Raw genomic sequence first — 23,218 nt, 5'->3', positions numbered from 1 at the left:
TATTTGGATTTTTCAAGTAGTTTTTAGACATGACTCCAAAAGCAAGATTCATAAAAGAAAAAAATTTATAACTTGGATAAATTATCAGAATTAAAATATTTTGCTTTGTAAAAGATACTGTTGACATATTTCAAAAGATAGGTCATATCCTGGAAGGAAACAGATGCAACTCACATACGTGATAATGTACTTTTATGCAAATGTATAAAGAACCCTCAAAAATCTACAAAAATCAGCAATGAAAAATATTCATTTTAAAAAGTGGGGATGAGATAAAGCTTTAAACAGATAATCTACCAAAGAAGATATGTAAATGAAAAATAAGCACATGAAAAGATACACAGCAGCATTAATCATTAAGGAAATGCAAATTAATCTCAAGGACATACAACTATTACAAGTACTAGAATGGTCAAAATGAAAAAAATAAGTGACAACACCAAGTGTGACAAAGATTAAGAGCAACTTGGTAGGAGGCAGTTATGTATAAATGTGTAAATGCACATTTAACACATAACTCAGCAGTCCCACACTTAGAAAATTGTAAGAATACACCTAGAAACACTTGTACATGCATATTCATAGGAGCATTGTTTACCAGATCCAAAAATTGGAAACAATGAAAATGTCCTTCAACATATAATTGCAAAAAGAAACAGTGGTACATTTCTACAACAGAACTCTACTCAGTAATCAAAAGGAAAAGATTATGAGTCCACCCAGCAATATGAACGAATCTTAAATATGTTTTTCTAAGTGAAAGAAGCCAGACTAAAAAGAGCGTTATATTGTATAATTTCAATTATATAACATTCTGGGAACAATGCAAAACGATAGTCAGAAAGGTGCCAGGGTTGGATCTGAGGGGAGGAGTTGGCCACAAAAGGGTAGCATGAGGGAATTTGGTGGGTGATGGAACTTTTCCAAGTAAATACATGACTATGGTTTTATCAACACCTATAGAATTATGCACTGAAAAGAAAGAATTTTACTATATGGAAACTTTAAAAAAAAATAACTGGAATGTCAAGAGAACCCAAGATGAAATGTAGACTCTGGCAATTTAATCTAACTGTATTAAAAATGAGTAACATCCACATGAACAGAGGTGGAAAAGAAAGGAGTTAATCTGAATAACCTTTAAAAACCTTATGTTGACTGGATGATGAAAATAGCTGAACAGAAACTATAAAAAGAAGAATAAAAATAAAAATAAATGGAGTCCAAAGAAAAGCTGGTAAGAGTCCATGATTCATTCCTTACGATCTCTAGGCATGGGGAGAGCTTCTCTTTCACTTACTTGACAAGCTCTTCCTGGAATTAGCCTTGCCTGCCTCTTCTCATCACTGGAATGGTAGCGTCAGAAAAGCATAAACCCACATGAATAGTAAAGGGTTCAACATGCCACGTGGAATACTGATATCCAAGTACAGGCTGGCCTCTGGCATCGCCCAAAGGATTCCCGGTAGCTTCACTGCCACTTCACAGGTCACCCAAAGCCCCACTTAGTTTAGTTTGTTGACTGACTTTGTCTCTATATCTAGATCCCTTTCTGGGGGACACAGTGATGGCTGGTTAAGGAAACTCAAAGTTTATAATTCTAGGATTTCACAAATTATTTGTTTTCTCTACCCTTCCTGCCTGCATTTAAGACACAATAGACATTTCACACATATAACAAAATTACGTAAAAGAAGGAAAATTGATCAGATGTGTCTTTCTACTTAAGCTGGGCTGTGGTCAGTATGAAAATTTAGAGTTAGAAAATGCTACACCTGATCTATGTTGCTTCAATATTGCCTTTTTATAAAACAATTCTGTTCAAATCATGTACAAAATTCAACAGTATCCTTGCAGTCCTTTTCCTCTAGGTGAAATTTATACAAATTCACAAGTGTTTCTAGGGAAATCATATAGTATAAAAACGATGATATGTGGCATGCTTGGCATTTTGTACATATAAGAAATTTGAAAGGAAGTTACTTTTCTAGCAATATGACCAAAAGGTTTCATGTGCAATTTTTAAAATCATAATATATTTATACTCTCTTTTTCATGGATATGTCAGAACACTTCAGCAACGTAATTTAGTAATTATCTTTACATCCCTCTGTAAACTCTCAATTCAGGAGCTTAAAAATTGTTCAGAAATTAACACATGCAATTGATTAATTCAGACAAAAACTAAATGACTAGAGAAAAAAGATTGTAGCAATTTCTAAGATAATTTCTACTACAGCAATAAGTACTTACTATAGCAATAGTACTTACTATAGCAATTGTTTGTTATTATAGCAATAAGTACTTCAAAATCATGTCTGCGTATATGTGTGTGTAAGAGAGACAGTTTACTAACACTGAGAAAGAACACAGATATACTACACATTTTAATAAGAAGAGCACACTTGAGTAACCAAATCTTATGTTCTCTGTAATATTATTTCCAAACACTTTCTTAATTTTCTGCATTGTAATTTGTCTAGAAATGTAATTTCTCCAGGAAGATTGAAATAATTTTCATTTTAAAGACTATATATGCAGTTTGTTTTGATTGAGGCACAGAAACTTCTGAAGTTTTCAGCGCACAATGGTCTTTCAATATATATTTTATGATTGAATTAGAGAAGCAATCGAGTAGAGCTTATCTTATGGGGAGAGGAAAGAAGGCCATGTTAGGGCAAGAATCTACTATCCAATGATGAGAGATGGTAAAGAGACACTGAAATCTTAGCACAAACATCACAAAAAGCTTGCTTAGTGGGGAGAAGAAGGGAAATTTGTTCCACTGAATGGTGAAATAATTTGGATATGTGTCCCTGCCCAAATCTCATGTTGAATTGTAATCCCCAGTATTGGAAGTGGGCCCTGGTGGGAGGTGATTGGATCATGGGATGAATTTCTCCTGAGTGGTTTAGCACATCCTCTTAGTGATAAGCGAGCTCTTGCTCTGAGTTCACATGAGATCTGATCATTTAAAAGTGTGTGACACCTTCCGCCACCCCAGTCTCTCTTTCTCTCTCTCCTGCTTTCACCATGTGACTTGCCTGTTCCCCCTTTTTTCCACTATGATGGAAAGTTCCCCAAGGCTTCACTAGAAGCCGAGCAGATACCAGCACCATGCTTCCTGTAAAGACTACTGAACCATGAGCCAATTAAACCTCTTTTCTTCAAAAGCCACCCAGTGTAAGGTACTTCTTTATGGCAATGCAACAACAGTCTAATACAAGTGGTATTTACAGACTTTGAGCTATGACTTAATTGCTTTCTGATTTTAAGTTCCATCTTCCAAAAATTTTAGTGGCTCCTTTCTATCTCTGTTTATTTATGCCTGTCTGTTTCACTGAACATCAGTTCTCTTAATCAGTAATGTATCTTATTCACCCTGGTTCCACTACAGCCTGAGCCCAGTGACTTGCAAACAACAGACATGTAGTAAGTAATTATCATTTGGGTTTGATTAAATTTTACTAATGGTTCATATTTTCCTTGCATGTCTGGTCTCTTTTCTACTAAGAAAATCCCTAAACATTTGGGTTTTTTTTCTCTTCTTTTGCTTCTCTTTTTTTGCTAAACATTCTGATATTTTTGGTGACAATTTCAGGTTGACTAATTTGGGACATGGGAGGTGCAAAATCCTGCCAACGGAAGGTCTGATGGATGAAACAGTACTTTGGTACAGAACAAATCAGAAATTTAATTTCATTTTGAGCTGGTGGAAGCTTTCAGTTTATAGCCTCTGGCTCCTCTCCTCAGTGTTTCGTAGAGAAAGCCTCTCCCTGTCTTTCATCTCTTCTGAAGAGGTCTTTTTCTTTGGCTACAGGTGGGATTTTTTTTGACAAATAATTGTGTCTGTCTGCTGTCTACTGCGAACTTCTACTAGGAAGCCTTTGCAAACTCTACCCTCTTCAGAAGACTCACCATGGGGTGCTTCTCTTGATTTGAATAATTTATTGTTCTGTCTCTCTTTTTCTCATCCTCTTGTGAGGGACTTGGAGGAGCAGATCTCAGTTCTATAGCTAAACCAACTTTAATTCAGGCAGACCTTCAAGAGATACACAGCACAATTCCAGCAGTTTCAAGGCTGTGGAGACTCAGAGGTTCCAGTTAACTGAACACCTGAGGGTATCGGAGAGAGACCCTCAAAGGTAGCAGCAGTCTCTGAGCTGATGGGTATTTTAATATGTCTGCTTGTTTATACCTTACAGAGTTGACTCCTGTAGTTCTCATTTTCAGCTAAGTTCAGTCATTGACATTGAAGGGTTAAGAGGATGAATCAGAAAGAAAGAAATAAAAGAGACTAAATATGAGGAGATAAAGATTAGATGCAGTGGTAGCAAATTTCCCAACATTAATCACATATTTCTTTAAATCCATTTTTGGTTGAACCTGAATAGTGTAGACTAAATAAAGGTCTAAGAATGATCTTAATGAAAATAGAACTTTTTGTCCCAGAGGTTACCACCATCCTGAGGTCATGTTTTACTGTGGCTCTGAACAAATGGAGAACCCCTACCCAGAGAAAGTAAAATAAAAGTAGACAGGACTTAATCTTGTGTAATTCTATGGATTCTTAGTTTAATCTTCCATCTCAGCATAAGGCAAAACAATACTTGCTTAAAGAGCTCTCTTTATTTGCTCCCTTCGGCGAGAGCTGTGTTTACCAGAATATGGGCAGTTCCTCTCAGGATAAATGCCTCTATTTTACAGATTCGCAAATAATCTACAACTAAACCCAACACGTTATTAGCATTTCTAATAAGCAAACAGCACAAAGCTTTACTAAACAGAAATGCAGAAAGGACCCTATGGGAGGCTTGGTGTGCTCACTCTACTGGATTCCAGTTGATTGCTTAACAATAGAAGGCCACAGAGGAACCTGCTGGAAATAGGTTTCTGCCTTATCTACGTAGCTTAATTGACACCACATATGAACACATCCTACGAAGGCCACATTTGATCATGAAAATATTCTATGGATAATTTATCTTTGTTTTCATGTCACCAAGTCTTACCAACTTAGCAAATAAGCATAGAAAATTTCCAGAGATTAAAAGACAGGTTTATTGTCCACAGTGATAGGAGAGGGCACTGTTAACTAAAGAAAAAAAAAAAAAAAAAACCCCAATCTCCTGAGCCATCCATCTGTAACAATATTTTGGAACTATGAAACTTCTCATTTTACCACATTCCATATACAAATGATGAAAAGAAAAGCTACTTGGTCGAAAAATAATTTATATGAAAAGCGCAGAACAAACCCAAAAAGGAAATTAATCAGATTACTTTCTCACCTTCAAGTGATTGTTACAGATGTTTCACAAGTCTCTGGACATCTGCTGTTCATCAATTCTAACAAATACATGGTGTCACTATAAAGCCAAAGCGTTAGTCTCATATTTACAACCCAGAGGTTTTCTACATCTTTTTTTCCTGCTTTGCTTCTGCAAGGTAGAATTCACAAAGAATTAAATATCTTAGGCCACTTTTATTCTATAGTAGTAGAGGTAGATCCTTCAATTCAAGGCATCAGAAATGGAGAAATTCATGCTCTATAATCAGCAAAAGAAACAGCAAAGGATAACATATTTTTGTTAATCATCTAATTATTTTTTTAATCGGGTATTTATTTCCCTAAGACAAATTAAGTCCATGTCAATTAACTTTCACTCCATAACCATTCATTATGGAAAGCAGTTTAAGGGATGCAGAATTATCTGTTAAATCAATACCCAATTTATTAGTTGTCTTGACTTTTAGCACGTTTAAGTATACTTTTTATAATAATTCCATCTTTGGATTGCTTAATGCTCAGATATAGAAAAAATCTTTTGAATAGAAGATATTTTAATTAGTAACAATTAAATTCATAGATCTTGAAAAATTATATATGTGGATTTACATAAGCAGTTTGTACCTAACTCCAGAAACTTAAAATATTATATAGTGACATTTACAAAATCTGAGTCCAAGGAAAAAAAGTTATTGACACAAGGGATATAATTATAAAAACAGACATTTTTACCTTTTAATTTCATGAATTAAGTAAAGTAAGAAGAATAAGGAAAGAAATAAGTCTACGTGTTGATATGTAAATTAAAACGCAAATGTATTTTGCCGTTGTTTAAATCACCCATTATGAATAAGTGCTTTTGTTTTCCATGTTCCTGTGGGATATATCAGGTCAAATGTCAGTTCTGTCCTCAAAATGGCCTCTTAAAATCCTGTCTCTCCTTCCTCCAAGAGCAGGTGCATGAAATAAACCAGCAGGCAGTCAAAGTTGAAATTACATTTGTACGTCCTAAATCATGACATTCAGTCTTGAAGAGAAAGAAGAAAGCACAGATGTCTTTTCACCAAAGGACCTATCTCTGTGGAGAAGAAAGTGGTGGGGGGGGGGCGGGGGGGGGTACAGGAAATCGCAGAGACACAACACATTCCTGTTTGCTCCAACTGAGTACTTCCACAGACCTTCTTTGTATTAGACAGAATGGAGATCAGACTCTCACACGTGTCCAGGCCAGGATCAGTGCTGCAGATTCTCAGCAGTTCTCTGTATTCAGTCTGCTCTCCTGAATTAACATCATTTTATATTTGATCATAATGAATTTCAGCTCCTGCATAAGCAGGGAAAAAATTTAGGTTACTGAGAGAGGGAGGGGAAAACCCTGCTGAGACGTGCATATGGGCTACTTTTGGACTATCCCTTTGAATACGGTGTCCAATGCCATTGTCCTTCCATACAAATGATTTTCTACTCTCAAATAAGCTCAGCAACTTTCCTAGAGTAAACATTTGAACAACTTTTAAAAGAAGCTATTTAGGGATTTAGAAATTTAATTGGAACATTAAAATTAAAATGTGCACCTGCATTTTCTTTCATCTTCAAAGTAAAAATCCAGGATATTTCCCAAATTATGCTGCTAATGTATGTTTTGCTTTCTCTTTTTAAATATTTCAAACATATTTCTAGCCTTTTGAAAAATAAAATTCAAAAACACAGAAAAATAAAGTAAAAATTAAGTTGACATATAACCTATCTTCTTTTTAAAAAATACTATCAAGAAGGGAAAATCCTACTCCAATCCCATTGCCCAAATTGAAGATTTGGTTCTTAACTTTCCAGGCTTTTTATTTCTTGATATGTAAGAGTATGTGTTTGTGTGTATGTATGTATGTATGTATATACACATATTAACAAATATTTATGCTCATATATGTTTTACACAATTCGATCATATTTTATCTAGAATTTGTGTTTTAAATTATTTAACAAAATATCCTAAAATATATTTTCATAGTCCTAGCTCCTACAGTGGGCACTAAGTTTTAGGCTAATTTTTTAACAACAGGGTATAGATTTGAATTCCTAATTACTTAGTAGAGTGCTTTAGACATTTAGCTTTCTGTTTCTAGTATTTGAAAGAGTGAAAAAAAAAAAGATTTTATTACAGAAAAATACACACCGCATTAGAGAAGCAAGCAAAACCGGACTATGCCTTAAAGTCCAATGGGTTTGCTGACTGACAGTATCTGCTGAATTCCTAGAAAAACCTCTGTTCATATAACTGATTTCTATACAAAGCAGACTTCACTATTCTGTGTGAATTCTATGAAATTTTTCACAAAGGAATAAGTTTAAATATCATCCTAAGAAGGAAGACGCACTCTAAATGATACAGCATCTTCTCCACTAAATCTCATTAGGCAGACACATAGAGGTCACCATATCAAATCGTTTCTTTCAATGACATTTCATTACTTTTTTTTTGAAACCAACAAAAAAAATCAACCATTCATTTAAAAATATATTATATTTGTTTCCCTTAGTTTAAAAAAGCCGATAAACAAATTCTGGTACCTTACCTCATGCAATGTATTTATTCAGCGACAAAAAGAAATGAGCTGTCAAGGCATGAAAATGTATATTGGTAAGTGGAAGATGCCAGTCTGAAAAGTTACATACTATATGAGTACAACTACATGGCATTCTGGAAAAGACAAAACTATAGAGACAGTAACATTATATATAGAGAGAGAGACAGTAACATTAGTGGATGCAGCCGGGCGCGGTGGCTCATGCCTGTGATCCCAGCACTTTGGGAGGCCGAGGCTGGTGGATCACGAGGTCAGGAGATTGAGACCACGGTGCAACCCTGTCTCTACTAAAAATACAAAAAATTAGCCGGGCACGGTGGCGGGCACCTGTAGTCTCAGCTACTCAGGAGGCTGAGGCAGAGTGAGACTCCGTCTCAAAAAAAAAAAAAAAAAAGAAAAAAGAAAAGAAAAGAAAAGAAAAAAGAAAAATATATTAGTGGATGCTGGAGTTCAGGAGGAATATAAGAGAATGCAAAGTACAAAACATGGGATTTTTTAGGACTGTGAAATTACTCCGTATGATACTATAATGGTGGATACAAGACATTATGTATTTATCAAAACCCACTGAATGTACAAGACAAATAGTAAACTCCTAGGTAAACTATGAACTAGAGTTAATAATCTATCAGTACTGGCTCTTCAGTTTTAAAAATGTACCACACTAATGCAAGATAGGGGGAAAAAGGGTGGGGAGTGTAGGAGGTGTGTAATATGGGAAATTGTGCTTTTTGCCTATGTTTTCTGAAACCTAAAACTGCTCTGAAAAATAAAGTCTATTAACTGAAAAAATGAAAGGGAAATAAAGAAGACAGCTTGAGGGTGAAGTGCTGCACCCCCCAACCTTATTGTTCACGAGGATTTGTGATAAATTCATGCCTGTGTTTCGAATTCTCCAATGGAATGTACTGATGATCTGTTTCTTATTACGTTTTCTACAATAATTTACCAAATAATTTCCTCTTGGATTACTTTTAGGGGAAAAAAAGGAAAAGCAGAAGAAAAAAGCTGAACCAGTCCCCAAATTTGGCTAAAGTTTGGGAAGACATGAAGAGAAAGGAGCAAGTATTAATTGTGCCTGAGATGAAATGCCTTGCGTTAAGGTTTGTTCTTATTTCAGGGTCTTCCGGCTTGTTGGCATCAGCTTTGTCCCATTAATAATGTAGACGTTAAACAAGATTGTCCAGTTTAAAGTCTGCTGGCTGCAGCCAAAACACTTCAGGCAGACGACATACAGGTAATCTCTTTGCCTCTCAAGTATTAGTGCTGAAATCTGGATTGTAATGATTGGCTCAAGCATGTTTGAACTGGTGTCAGGAAAATGGATCCGGAATTCTACAAGCAACTTTATATAAGTAAACATCACAGTACATGTGATCCAGGGGTAAGATATTGGGAGATGAAATGCAGCACAGGTTGCATTTCAATGTAAGAGAGCAGTCAGCTGGGGATTGAGCCTAAACAGTCCTTGGACATATGTTCAGGAAAATGGTCCCTGCTATAAACCATGTAAAAATAATGAGAAGAATCTTCGCATAGATTTCTGCAAGTGGCAGAGCTCAAAAAGAAACAGTTGCTTTAAAAACATATATTTTCCATTCACACAGCTTCCATATTAAAATATGCTATATTCCAGAGGTTTTTATCTTCATAAAATCACCCTGTATGCAGTTCCTAGCAGAGTGAACAAATACAGCAAAATATTTTTAACAAGCAAATAAAACCTTGCAATTTAATTTTGTTGAAAATCAAATTTTAATTTAACTAGTATAGTATTTTGCTCTCTTGTCTAAGTTTATTTTAGATAATGAAGTGCCGAAAATATGGAAACAAACTAAATGCCAATCATCAATGGATGAACAGATAAAGAAAGTATAGTATATCAAGGGAAAATAAGTCATTTTATAAAATAGATACCTGCACACGTTATATTTATCACAGAGCAGTTCACAATTGCAAAGATATGGAATCAACCTAAGTGCACATCAACCGATGAGTGGATAAAGAAAATGTGGCATGCATATATGTAAAGACACACACACACGCGCGCGCACACACACACACACACACCCCATGAAATAATATTCAGCCACAAAAAAGAAGAGAATAATATATGAATGTATTTTGCAATAACTTGGATGGAACTATAAGACATTATCCTAAGTGAAGTAACTCAGGAATGAAAAGCAAAAAATCACGTGTTCTCACTTGTAACTGGGAGCTAAGCTGTGGATTGCGTAAAGGCATGGAGAGTAGTATAGTGGACATTGAAGACTCAGAAGTGGGAAGGGTGGGAGGGAAGTGAGGAATGACAAATTACCTATCAGGTACAATGTATACTGCTCAAGTGATGAGTGCATTAAAAGCCCAGGCTTCACCAGTATACAATTCATCCATGTAATAAAAAACCACCTGTACCCCTAAAACTATTGAAACATTTCTTTAAATTGGTAAAACACCTGAGTAGACATCTGTCAAAAAAGACCTGCAATGGCCAATAGGTATATGACCAAATTCTCAACATCAGTAATCACTAGGGAAATGCAAATCAAAACTACAGTAAGATATCATCTCATTCAAATTAGAGTGGCTATTACCAAAAACACAAAACATAATAGGTGTTGGTGAGGACTTGGAGAAAAAGGAACCCTTATACACTGTCAGTTGGAATGTATATTACTGCAGCCATTATGGAAAATGGTATAGAGATTCCTCATAAAATTAAAAATAGAACTATGATATGATACAGCAATCCCACTACTGGGTATATATCAAAAGGACATGAAATTAGTATATTAAAGTGATATCTGAACTCCCAAGTTTCTTGCATCAGCATTCATAATAGCTAAATATAGAATCAATCTAAATGGCCATTGGTGGATGAATAGACAAAGAAAATGTGATGTATATCTATACAACGGAATACTATTCAACCACAAAAAGAAAATCCTGTCATTTTCAGTAACATGGATAACCTGGGGGGACATCAGATTATGTAAAATAAGCCCAGCACATCTCACTTATATTTGGAATCTTAAAAAGTCAATCTCATAGATGTAGAGAGTAAAATGATGGTTACCAGAATCTAGGATGATTATGGAATAGGGGGATGAAAGGGGTGTTGGTCAAAAGATTTATAATTATAGTTGGAAGAAATAAACTCAAGAGACCCATTAGACAGCAAGGTGACTATAGTCAATAAAAATATATTGTCTTTTTGAAAAATACAAAAAGAATGATAGTTAAGTGGTCTTAACACAAAAATGATACCTATATAGGGTAATGCATTTGTTACTTCAGTAGATTTAACCACTCCACAATGTATATAGACTTCCAAATATCATATTGTACAAAATAAATACATACAATGTTATCTGTCAATTTAAAAAAAATTGAGTTAAAATCATTTAAAAATCTAAAAAAAGAAAGGGTTGCATGTATACCACATTTGTCTGTGCGTGTGTGTGTAGAATCAATCTAAATAGTCATCAATGATGAATAGGCAAAGAAAATGTGGTATATATACACAATGGATAATGGACATACACATACAAAATGGACTATCATTTAGCCCTTAAAAAGAAGGTAATTCTTCAATATATGACAAAGTGAGTGACCCTTGGGGATATTGTACTAAGTGGAATAAGCCAGTTATAGATGGACAAATACTGCATTATTCCATTTACATTAGGTACATAGATAAATAGTCAAATACATAGAAGCAGAGAGTAGAACAATGGTTACCAAGGGCTGGAAAAAAGGGGAAATGAGGAGTTGTTCAACTGGTATAATGTTTCAGTTGTGTAAGATGAATTAGTTCTAGAGATCCGCTGCACATCATAGTGCCGATAGTCAACAATACAAAATGCTGTACACTTAAAAATTTCTTACCAGAGTAGGTCTCATGTTAAGTGTTCTTACCACAATAAAGTGTTTTTAAATACAAATATGAAATGTTTTTGCAAACATTAGAATTGTGCCGTCTTAGAACTTGGCACATGTGCCTGTGGGGGATGAAGATAGTGATTCTGTCCAAACTCCTAACAATCATTATGACTAGATATTATACTAATTACAGTAGCAATGGCAATTAAGTTTCTGTCCACTAACTTGGGGAACTCCCACTAGATTGTAATTTTAGGATAGCTATTTTTTCCTAAATATTCCAGAATCAGTGCAAAATAGTGCTATTATTTGAATGTGTCCCCCAGAATTCATGTATTGAAAGCTTAATCTCCAGTGCATCAGTGTTGGGAGCTGGTGCCTCAAGGGTGGTGTGTAAGTCATGAGGGCAGAAGACTCACGTATAGATTAATGCCATAATAAAAAGGACTCTTGGAAATGGGTTTGTTCTCTTTCTCTCTTTGCCCTTCCAACTTTTGCTCTATGATGACACAGCAAGAATGCCCCAACAAGATGCCAGCACCTTGATCTTTGAGTTTCCAGCCTCCAGAACTGTAAGCCAATAAATTTCTGTTTACTATAAGTTACTCAGCTGCGGGTATTCTGTTACAGCATCCCAAGACAGACCTACAGGAAAATATTAAGCCCAAGGTACTATATTAGGCCAATGCACAGTAGTTCCCCCTTATTCATTGTTTTGCCTTCCACAATTTCAGTTACCCTGAGTAGCCTGAAGAAATCACTCACTGACCCACTCTGTCCCCCACAGGATGTGAATCATTCCTCTATTCAGTGTATCCACATTGTATATGCTACTTGCCCATTAGTCACTTAGTAACCATCCCAGTTATCAGATCAAAACCAAACATAATATATATAGAGTTCGCTACCATTTGTGGTTTAAAATACCCACTGGGGTCTTAGAACATATTCCCTGAAGACAGGGTACACTACTGGACTCTGTGACAGTCGTATTCAAAAAAGCTAACACATACTTTGAGGAACACTCAGATTTGTTTCAGTCATAACAAATGTGCTCTTAATTATCCTGTATACCTTCAATGAAATTAGTTTAAAACAAATCCTACTCAAAAACAATCTCAGGCTCAGTGTTGGCACAGACTTTAGAGATTAGTCTCAATTTCACTAATTCTCTTTAAATCAGAGTTTCTCGTCTGTGTCGCTATTAACATTTTGAGCTAGACGAGTCTATATTTGGAGCACTGTCTTGCGCAATGTGGGATGTTTAGTAATATCCCTGGTCTCTACCTACTGGATGCCAATAGCACTCTCTATCAGTGTGACAACCAAAAATGTCTCAGACACTTCAGAATTTCCCTGGGGGGACAAAATCACCTGAGCTAGAATTACTACTTGAAATCTTTCCCAGGCATTTTCCTCCAGAATCTGATTGAATATATATATAATGATAGAAAAATTTCTATTAATGAGGGTTCCAACTAAACATTTATAACTTTAATCAGCACTCAAATAAAGGTGACTGATATGTCATTTAGATCACTGCCTTTATTTATTCAACACCGTCTACTACCACCTAAAACACTACTCATCTTTCAAGACTCATATCAAAGGTAAGAGCTTCACAGAGCCTTTCCTGACCTCACCTCAAATATAAAAGTGACTCCTCTCCTAAGTGTTTCCCCTGAGTCCCCTTCCCCCTCATTTTTCCTTCCTTTCACTAATAATAATAATAATAATAATAATAATGATAATAATAATAATAAAATAACTCCTGTATGTGCTGGGCACTCTTCTAAGTTCTAGAGTTAAAGTACTAAGCAAAGCAGACCAAAAAAAAAAAAACACCAAACTCTCCCTCATGGAGTTTGTATTCTGTAATGAAGGTGGACAATGACAATTATTTTTTAAAAAATTGTATGAAAAAAATTAAATAGAAAGTAGGAGGATTTACATGTTATAAAGAATCATCAAGCCCTCACTGAACAGGTGCTGTTTGAGATAAGACAGGAAAGTGATAAAGGATGAGTCACATGGTGATAGGATGGAAAATCATGTCGGACTGAAGGAATGGCAGCTATAACTGGAAGGCTTCATTGTGCTTCATTCTTTTTATGTCCTTCTCACTTATTAACACATCAAGAGAAATAAAGTTGTTTGTTTTGGTTATTCATACAATGCTCAGCATATACTCAGTACTTAATATATTTTTTTCCATAAATGCAAACATGTTTTAAATACCTACTGCAAATATAAGTATCCTAACTGGAAAGGTCAGTGAGTTTTATTCAATTCACACTTCTTTAATTTGGGACTGTATGAAAATGTCTAAACATATGTTATGGGATTCTCTATTGATCTATCTATCCATATATCATCCACCTCCATAGCTATTTAACTAAAGCAAATGTCCATGTAACAAACCAAAATGACATACAGTAGGATTCTGGTATTAAGTTCAAGGTTTTTTTTAATACTTTGCTTTTTCCACTATAACTGATGAGAACTCTTAGTCAGGTGCTAACAAGTCTGGTCTTTTCCTTTCTCCTGGTCCAGTTTCTATCCCTTCTAAGCTGTTCAGTTCTGCTAAGAAACTGGATCTTGCCAATTAAAAGACAGGCTAGCTAGCCAAGTATGGGTTGTTTCTTCCTTTTATCAATGGATTTGTAACTTTTGTGAAAAAGTCCCCAACCTCTTCGTCTCTGACTACACAGAGTTCATGCTGCAAATGAGCAATCTTTCTGGGATGATTAACTCTTATGTGTTCTCAGCACAAAATAACGTTTTCTCCCGGAGATTGGCTTTCCCTTCACTCTGCAAGAGACTGTGAGAGACACTCTCTCTCCCTCTGCTTGCCGTGCTCTGTCTTGTGTGTCACTGTTTTCCATTGACCTGTCCCATAGCAATGAGAGTGCTGTGGTTTCCTGTGCCTCTGGTCAGAGAGAGGAAGTGCCTGGTTGATGACTGAGACAGCGGGAGTAATTCCAGGATTCATCCCGCGCAACACAATAGCCATCCTCCCAGCTGCAACCACCCAGGGGTTTGTATTCCTGGCCAGTTACGATCCCAGTAGGAAAGTGATGCCACATTCAGCGTGGCATAATTTGTAATGACTTTAACAAATAAAATATTTGCAAAGATGTGGTCAGAGAATAAGGAATTCACAAAGAGGAGTGTAGTACAAAAGGGCTAAGAACATGGCACCGGGTAGGCCTGAGGAAGCAAGGAGGGGGAGCAGTCACTGTAATCTGACAGGAGCTACAGTCTTGAGTCACACAGTCTGCCTGCAGTAATTACTTGCAGAAAAGAAGCAAAGGAATATACACTCCAACCTCACTCTTCATCCTTCCCTTTTTTCTTCCCCTCCGCCGAGTTCAAGGGACCCTATTAATGTAATCCATAAAGACTGGCTCCTTCAGCCTCGCAGTACAAAGGATGGAGTGTGAGTAGCAAGTGGAAGATGCCCAGCGCATATCATCATGGTATTTCACTCCCATTATCCTTTGGTTGACATTCACATATTAGAGATGTGAGATTTTCCCAATCCAAAATACTTATAAGATTGTGATATCATAAGCTATTGAAGTTAGCTATGACATTAGTAATCATTTAATCATAAAAATTCTCAAGCATATGAAGATTGTAAATGCTTGCCCCCCAGTGTACAATGGCAGATCTGGGACAAGAAATCAGATCTCCTAAATTGCAGCCCACTATGAAGTGTTCTCATTTGAGAGGCAAATAGAGATCTAAAATGGCAAATGCGATTTAGGCCTTCTTGCAATATGTGATATATGTTTGTGTTTCCCTCCTTACATATACATATATATATAATTATACAGAGGTAAATATATAAATATCAATATTTATCAAAGCTAGAATGATTGAAAAGCATACTTGACATGTCAAAAGGTACCTCAGAAATGAACAGGCAGAATTTCAAGTTTAGTCCACTTTCATCTAATTGACCATAGGCATTGCACTTGATAAATTCATACAAGGGATTTCAAAATAGGGTTATTTTATTTTGCTCAGTTGAATATGCTTCAAATTCAATGCATGCTTCTAATAAGTCCCTCTCTATTACACTTAAACATTATTATCATATTCTTATTTCTGTCACAATCTCAGAAATATTTGATTTGAACATAATGTGCATACAATCTTTAGAAGTCTGACTTCTCTGCAGAATTACAATAAGGTCTTACTTATTTGCTACTACTGGAGAATAAACATTAGCAAGTAAATATATTTTTAGATAACTTAAAAATACACTCTAAATGATAGAACCTCTTCTCGGTAACACATAGTTTTTATAAATATCAGTTATTATACTAAACTGTATCCTATTCTCCTCAGAGTAGAAGGGTGAAAGCCTATTTGCCTCTATAAAAAATAATCTCTGGGTATTTTTTTTTTTAATTCTGATATCAATTTTCTGAAGATTGCTGGCATCTTTAATCACTGCCAGTCTGTGAACTGTCAAGCCTTGTCAGGATACCTGTTTCTTATGTCACCTTCTTTGCAAATTAATTTTACTCAATCCAATCATGCATTTATTCAGTCAATAATGTTTAATGAATATCTTCTAAGTAAACTTCAAAGGGATTCAGTCAATATAAGTGAGCTTTCTAACAAAATTGCCTAAAGATAAACTACCTGAAAATGTTGTAAATTTCTCACCATTGAATGTGTTTAAATATGTGTTGGATGACCGCAAAAAATGGATGCCAGAGAAGAGATTAGAGTATCACAAAGGTGTGGTATCAGAAAGTCAAATTTGTGTACTTTACACATATGAGATGCTTTAATCCTAACTAACAATTGCCACCAGATCCACCCTTTCTTACTCCTGTAGCCTTAGCTCACTTTAATTGTAGTTAACGACGCCTGAAACAGAACCCTGAAATTACTTATTTCTTAGTTTTCAGCCATTTCAAGGAAGAATGATTCACAGGTAAACCTTGTGTTCAGAAGAGAATAATTTGTGTCATTTCTTTAATAAATATTTTAAATTCATTTACTCTGCTAATGGTTCTTATTTACTCAATATTCAATACTGTGAAAAAGAATCAAGAGCATTTTTTTCATGTGTCTGTTGGCTGTATGAATGTCTTCTTTTGAGAAATGTCTGTTCATATCCTTTGCCCACTTTTTGATGGGGTTGTTTGTTTTTTTCTTGTAAATTTGTTTGAGTTCTTTGTAGGTTCTGGATATTAGCCCTTTGTTGGACTCGGGAAGGGGAACATCACACACCGGGGCCTATCATGGGGAGGGGGGAGGGGGGAGGGATTGCATTGGGAGTTATACCTGATGTAAATGACGAGTTGATGGGTGCAGCACACCAACATGGCACAAGTATACATATGTAGCAAACCTGCACGTTGTGCACATGTACCCTACAACTTGAAGTTTAATAATAATAAATAAATTTAAAAAAAAAAAAAAAAAGAATCAAGAGCAATAATGTATTTCTGTTTGACTCAAATTTTTTTTTTTTTTTTTTTTTTTTTTTTGAGAGGGAGTCTCGGTCTGTCTCCCAGGCTGGAGTGCAGTGGCGCGATCTCCACTCACTGCAAGCTCCGCCTCCCGGGTTCACGCCATTCTCCTGCCTCAGCCTCCCGTGTGACTGGGACTACAGGGGCCCACCACCGCGCCCGGCTAATTTTTGTATTTTTAGTAGAGACGGGGTTTCACCGTGTTAGTCAGGATGGTCTCGATCTCCTGACCTCGTTATCCACCCATCTCGGCCTCCCAAAGTGCTGGGATTACAGGCATGAGCCACCGCGCCCGGCCTGACTCAAATATTTTTACATTCTCCAATTCAGCGCCCAATTAGCCTAGTGACAGCCGAACTCCTCTTCCATAATGCTTTGGCTATGAGAATGTCTTTAACTTCCAGTTTCTTTGCTTGTGGAAAGATGCAACTTCTTCTCCCTCCAAAAAAATTCCTTATTCAGTAACTTGCTAAACTTACTATCACTAAGAGTGAGAATAAGACATCATGTAAAATTGAAGCATGACTTAGTATGAAAGGCTATAAGGCCATGTATTGAATTCAGAATAGGTTAATTCATGTCACAAATATGTATGGAGTATCTATCAGGTCCTGGGCACTCTGTTAACAAGATTCATCTATGAACAAGACAGGCAAAAATGAACAAGATTATTTTTATATTTAGCATGTGTTATATACTAATAACTGCTAGGGAGAAAAATGTAAGGCAGGGAAAGATGATAGTGGGGTTGGACAGTGATGTGCTAAGATTTCGGTTAGGCTGGCCAGGGAAAGGTTTATGTAAAACCTGAGTTTGAAATAAAAACTTAATTAAAGAAAGGAGTTAACCTCGTGGATATCTGGAAAAGAGCATTTGAGGCATAATGAAGATGAAGTGTGAAGCCCCTGAGGCAGAGCTGCCCAGGTATTTGAGAATGAGTGAGGCGGCCAGGGTGGCTGGGGCTCAGGGAGTGAAGGAGCGTGGTGGAACTTGTGGCCCACCGTGTAGGTTTCAAAGTCACAGCACAAATATTTGCTTTTCCACAATGTGACTGGGGACTTTTGAATAGAGGAATTATATGATCTAGTTTATGTTTTCATGGGATCACTCTGGCTGTTCCATTGAGAACAGATTGAAAGGGGTCTAGAGGGAAGAAGGAATACCAGTCAGGAGATACAGTTACGATTCATGAGCAGGATGATGGCACTTGGGCCAGAGGATGGCAGTGGAGGTGGCAAGAAGTGTGATATGGTTTGCATCTGTGTCCCCACCCAAAACTCACGTTCAATTGTAATCCTCAGTGTTGTAAGTTGGGCCTGGTGAGAGGTGATTGGATCATGGGGGCAGTTTCTAATGGTTTAACGCCATACCCCTGGGGGCTGTTCTTACGATATTGAGTGAGAAGTTCTCCCCAGATCTGGTTGTTTAAAAGTGTGCAGCACCTACCCACTCTCTCTCTTGCTTCCGCTCCCAGCCGTGTGAAGTGCCAGTCCCCCTTCACCTTCCTCCATGATTGAAAGTTTCCTGAGGCCTCCACAGCCATGCTACCTGTACAACCTGAGGAACCGTGAGCCCATTAAACTTCTTTTCTACACAAATTGCCCACTCTCTGGCATTTCTTTATAGCAATGTGAGAACCAGACATATTTTATAGGCATTGATGACACATCCAGTGTGCAAGATGAGTGCCAGAGAAAGTTCAAGAATGACACCAAGATTATCTGAGAATACATGGGAACCTAAAACTTATTTTGATAAACATTAAATTGTCAATCACCTGCTCAGGCCCAAGGATCTCACCAAACAGAGTCATCCAAAATACATGTTAGCATGTTACATGTTTTAATTTATGAAGAAGCACAAAGCAGAACCAGGTAATGCTATGGGCAGTACAAACTCAACAGACAGAAATAGAGAAGATAATGTCTACAGAGAGGATTTGTGATGAAGCAGCATGATTAGTAATCTTTGCCTCTAAATGCAATTTTTAACACTGCCACCTTGACAGGCTAAAATATCTGGATAAAATTAACTCTTTTATTTCTAATTATTTCCCCTCAGATTGGACTTTTCCTACTGTCCTCTTCCCAGCAGTCCATAACTATGCCTAGCAATTATTAACAAAATATGCTTTATTGAAACTTTGTACATGTTCCAACCCATATTATGCAAATAATAATAATAATCATCATCAGCATCATCATCATCAGCTCACGATGCTTGTTCTAGACTGAGTGTTAACTTTAAGGAGAACTCGTAACTAAAATAGTCACTTTTTCAATTGTGTGATTTAGGCCAATCATTTAAATGGTATATGTAAAATAAAATAAAATTACTTGCAAAGTGGTTTAGACTGTAATTGAGTGGTAGGAAGTATTCAGACGGGTTGGGTTTAAAGGTATTTTAGGGGGGCAAATTTTATGCTCCTTTTATCCTAACTGCTTGAGTAAACTCACCAACATCTTATGATAACATTATATTTCCTGTCTCCGTGTGAAGATTTATCACAATGAATCTGGTGAGATAATCCCTGTAATAGTAGAAGTCATTACAAAGTAATTGCCTTGAAATGTGCTATAGAATGATGAGCACTTATTTCTCTTTCTTGTCAACAAGTATATGAGTCTTTCACTGACTGAAAGACAGTAACACAATTCTTCTTTCTTCCCTCAACACAGCCTCTTCTGATTGGGAAAAAAAAAAAATTACAAAAATAAATTGGTTCAAACTTCCCTGGCACACAATGCTGGCAGTATTGAGAAGCAGAACTCTTTACCATAGTAGGAGATGTACCATCTCCTTTACACTGCTTTTACCTGTTTAACACTCTGCTAGTTATTAATGACACATTTGAGATCATAGTGGCCTCTTTCAGCCTCCTCAAGCAGAGGTAGCCTAGCTATGATAGAAACAAAATATCAAGTACAGCAGTATAATTCTATTTTGTAAACAAAATAGCTGGGTATTAACTTCTTCGAAAGACTCTGTAGCCAAAACCTTCTCTCTGAAAAAAAAAAAAAAAAAAAAAAAAAAAAAAAAAATGCCTTCATGTGGTGTGATTAGTGAAATAGTAGCACTGCTCTAAAATGAGATTAATTTCTAATTTCAACATTTCAATGATGTTGACCCACAACTTTCTTTTCAAGCTGCCTGAGACCTGAAATTTTTTTTGTTTTTCTTTATCAGTCTGTTGTTAATTTTTATTATTATTCTTGAATGTTCACTCCTGAAGCCAGAATTACACTGGGTTCTTTGGGGTTTCAAATTGATTCAAAACTGACTGAAAGACAGTAACACAATTCTCCTTTCTCTCCTCAGCACAGCCTCTTCTGATTGGGAAAAAAAATACAAAAAAAAAAAAAAAAAAATTGGTTCAAATTTCCCTGGCACACAATGCCGGCAGTATTGAGATGCAGAACTCTTTACCATAGTAAGAGATGTACCATCTCCTTTACACTGCTTTTGCCTGTTTAACACTCTGCTATTTAACACTCAATTCAAAATAGCGCTTTTATACCATTTCCAAACATGTTTTACTAAACACAATATTGCTATTCTCCTTGAGGGTATTGAATCTCTCCTCTCCAAGTTAAAGTGAAATGGGGAATGGGACTGATGTTGACTCACTGATTCTTCTTAATGTCCATCTGTCTCACTTTTATTTACAAACATGAATCATGAATCAGAAGCATTTTTGAAATAACAGTTTCTATGTATGTTCCCTGGTTTGAAGTTCCCAAATAAAATATTTAATAGATATGCACTGGGCTCTTATTAAATACATGACATTATGCTACATACTGTGGTGAGTGCTAAAAATTATTAAACTGTCCCCTGTCTCCTGCCAATCTGCTGGGAAGCCTGAGAAAGATAAGTCAACAATTACATTGCAAAGGGTATCTATAGGTAAAAGTCTATAGGTATAAGTGAGATGAAATCCAGAAAGAATGTTAGAAGGGTGCTTTCATTATGCTGTATTAATCTATAACTTACTTATTCATGAAGAGTATGGTGGTGGTGGTAGTGGTGATGATGATTATATTAAAGCATTATTATTATTCTAACCCAGTAGAATTATAACTTATTCAAAAAGCATTATAATATTTGATCCACTTTCACATTTGATGCACAAAATAGCTCTTTGTTCCCCTTAGCACATATGTTACTATCTTCATTTGGCAGATGAAGAAACTGAGTCACAGAAAATTATTTGAGAAAAATATCTACTAGCAGAAACTAAGTTTCCTGAATCCTAGTCTCTATATTTTTTAGGTAGATGGCTACAAAAATCCCCCAGGACTCAAACTGCTCCCCTTTTACATTTCTTCTGTAAATTTTTAATCTTTGTTCTGGTTCCCTGGAAAACAGACTGAGGCAGATATACACATGCAAAAGGGTTGGTGAGGGGTGCCCTTGGGAACAACATCTATAAGGGAGGCAGAGAAGCAGAATTAGGCAGGCGGAAATATTGATTTTAAATGCGGCTGCCCCAAGGAGTCTTGACATTCTTTCTTCAGTGATCTCTGTTGAAGCAAGAGGATTGTACCTGGAATACAGCATGTCTTATACAGACAGTGCAACCTTGGGCCAGGGAACTCCCTTTAGCTAGTGTAATTCCCAAAGAGATATTCAGCTGTGGTAGCCTGCAGCCAGTTAGCAACTTAGCTGAGAAGTGAGTGATCCTTCCAAAGTGGCGGTCTAGGTGTATCACAGCCTCTGATACATGTGTCTTCACTATTTCTACACATGGCCCCCACAGTTATGCAGGGGCTTCTCATTTCTTTAGTCTGAAAGTCTGAAAATAACACATGACTTCTACTCACAGCTTATTGGCCAGAATTAGTCACATGTCTCTACAAAACAACTGGCAAGTGTGTGCTCCTATGTGCCCAGGAAAGAGGGGAGACCTTCTCATCATTACCAGCAGTATATCCATTTTCTGTTTCAGAACACCAGGATAAATCACACTAATACATCAAAATATCAGCCAATCAATCAAAAAGTACTTGCTGATTACATTCTATGTAACAGTGCTACATTACGAGTTTTGATAACTAGTATTTAACAGAATGACAAAGCATTAAAAAATCCAGATGGGAGAAAAGACGATCAAATCTGTAACCCAAGGTAATACACAATTGAGAGTTAAATTGTGACTATTGATGCTAAATTCTATAAAAATGCAGGAAAGAAGTACAAAAAGGGGAGAATTTGGAAGAGATTTTGTGAAAAAGATGAAAATTGAGTTGTGTCCTGAAATTTTAAAAACTTATGGAAAGAAGAGAAATTTGCCTCCACAATTACAATTAGATACACCTCATGACCACTCTCGGAACTTTTTAGAAGGTCCTTCTTTCTGAAAGTCTCACATTCTCAAGAATATGCTGCCACAATTAGTGCAAAGTAGCTCTTTAACATGAGGGAAGGCTGAAAAATCATGAAACATTCTCTCACAAACTGAGAAACAGTTTGTTGAATAGTTCAGATTAGTGAAGTGAAAATGTGCCCAGGGCTGAAAGCACTGTGCTAGAATGGCCTGCTGAACTGCGCTCCTCCTATTTCAAGACCTGCACTAAACAGACTGACTTCCTTGCTGCCTGTAGCACACCTCCCCAGTTAGCACACCTCCACGATTTTACCCATGGTGTAATTTCTGACATTGCTATAATTCCTCCTTTCTACTTTCCCAAAAACCCCAAAAGAATGACCAATTTGATATTTTTAATATAATTTACTCAGTAGATGTAGCAAAATTTTACTTACCTACTTTTGTTAACGCAAGAAGTGAAAATATAAACTGGCCGTTTCAGGTGTGTCACCTGTTCTCTAACTTAATCTTCACAATCCCCAAAGGCGGATAGTTTTATCCCAATTTTATATATAAGGACATAGAGCTTTAGTGAAGTTCAATCACTTTTCCCAAAGTTACAGTTTGTTAAATTGCTTGCCCTAAGTGTAACTCA

Source organism: Chlorocebus sabaeus, chromosome 23 (assembly GCF_047675955.1).
Source record: "Chlorocebus sabaeus isolate Y175 chromosome 23, mChlSab1.0.hap1, whole genome shotgun sequence".
Taxonomy (NCBI): Eukaryota; Metazoa; Chordata; class Mammalia; order Primates; family Cercopithecidae; genus Chlorocebus; species Chlorocebus sabaeus.
Note: the sequence above shows the minus strand (reverse complement) of the source record.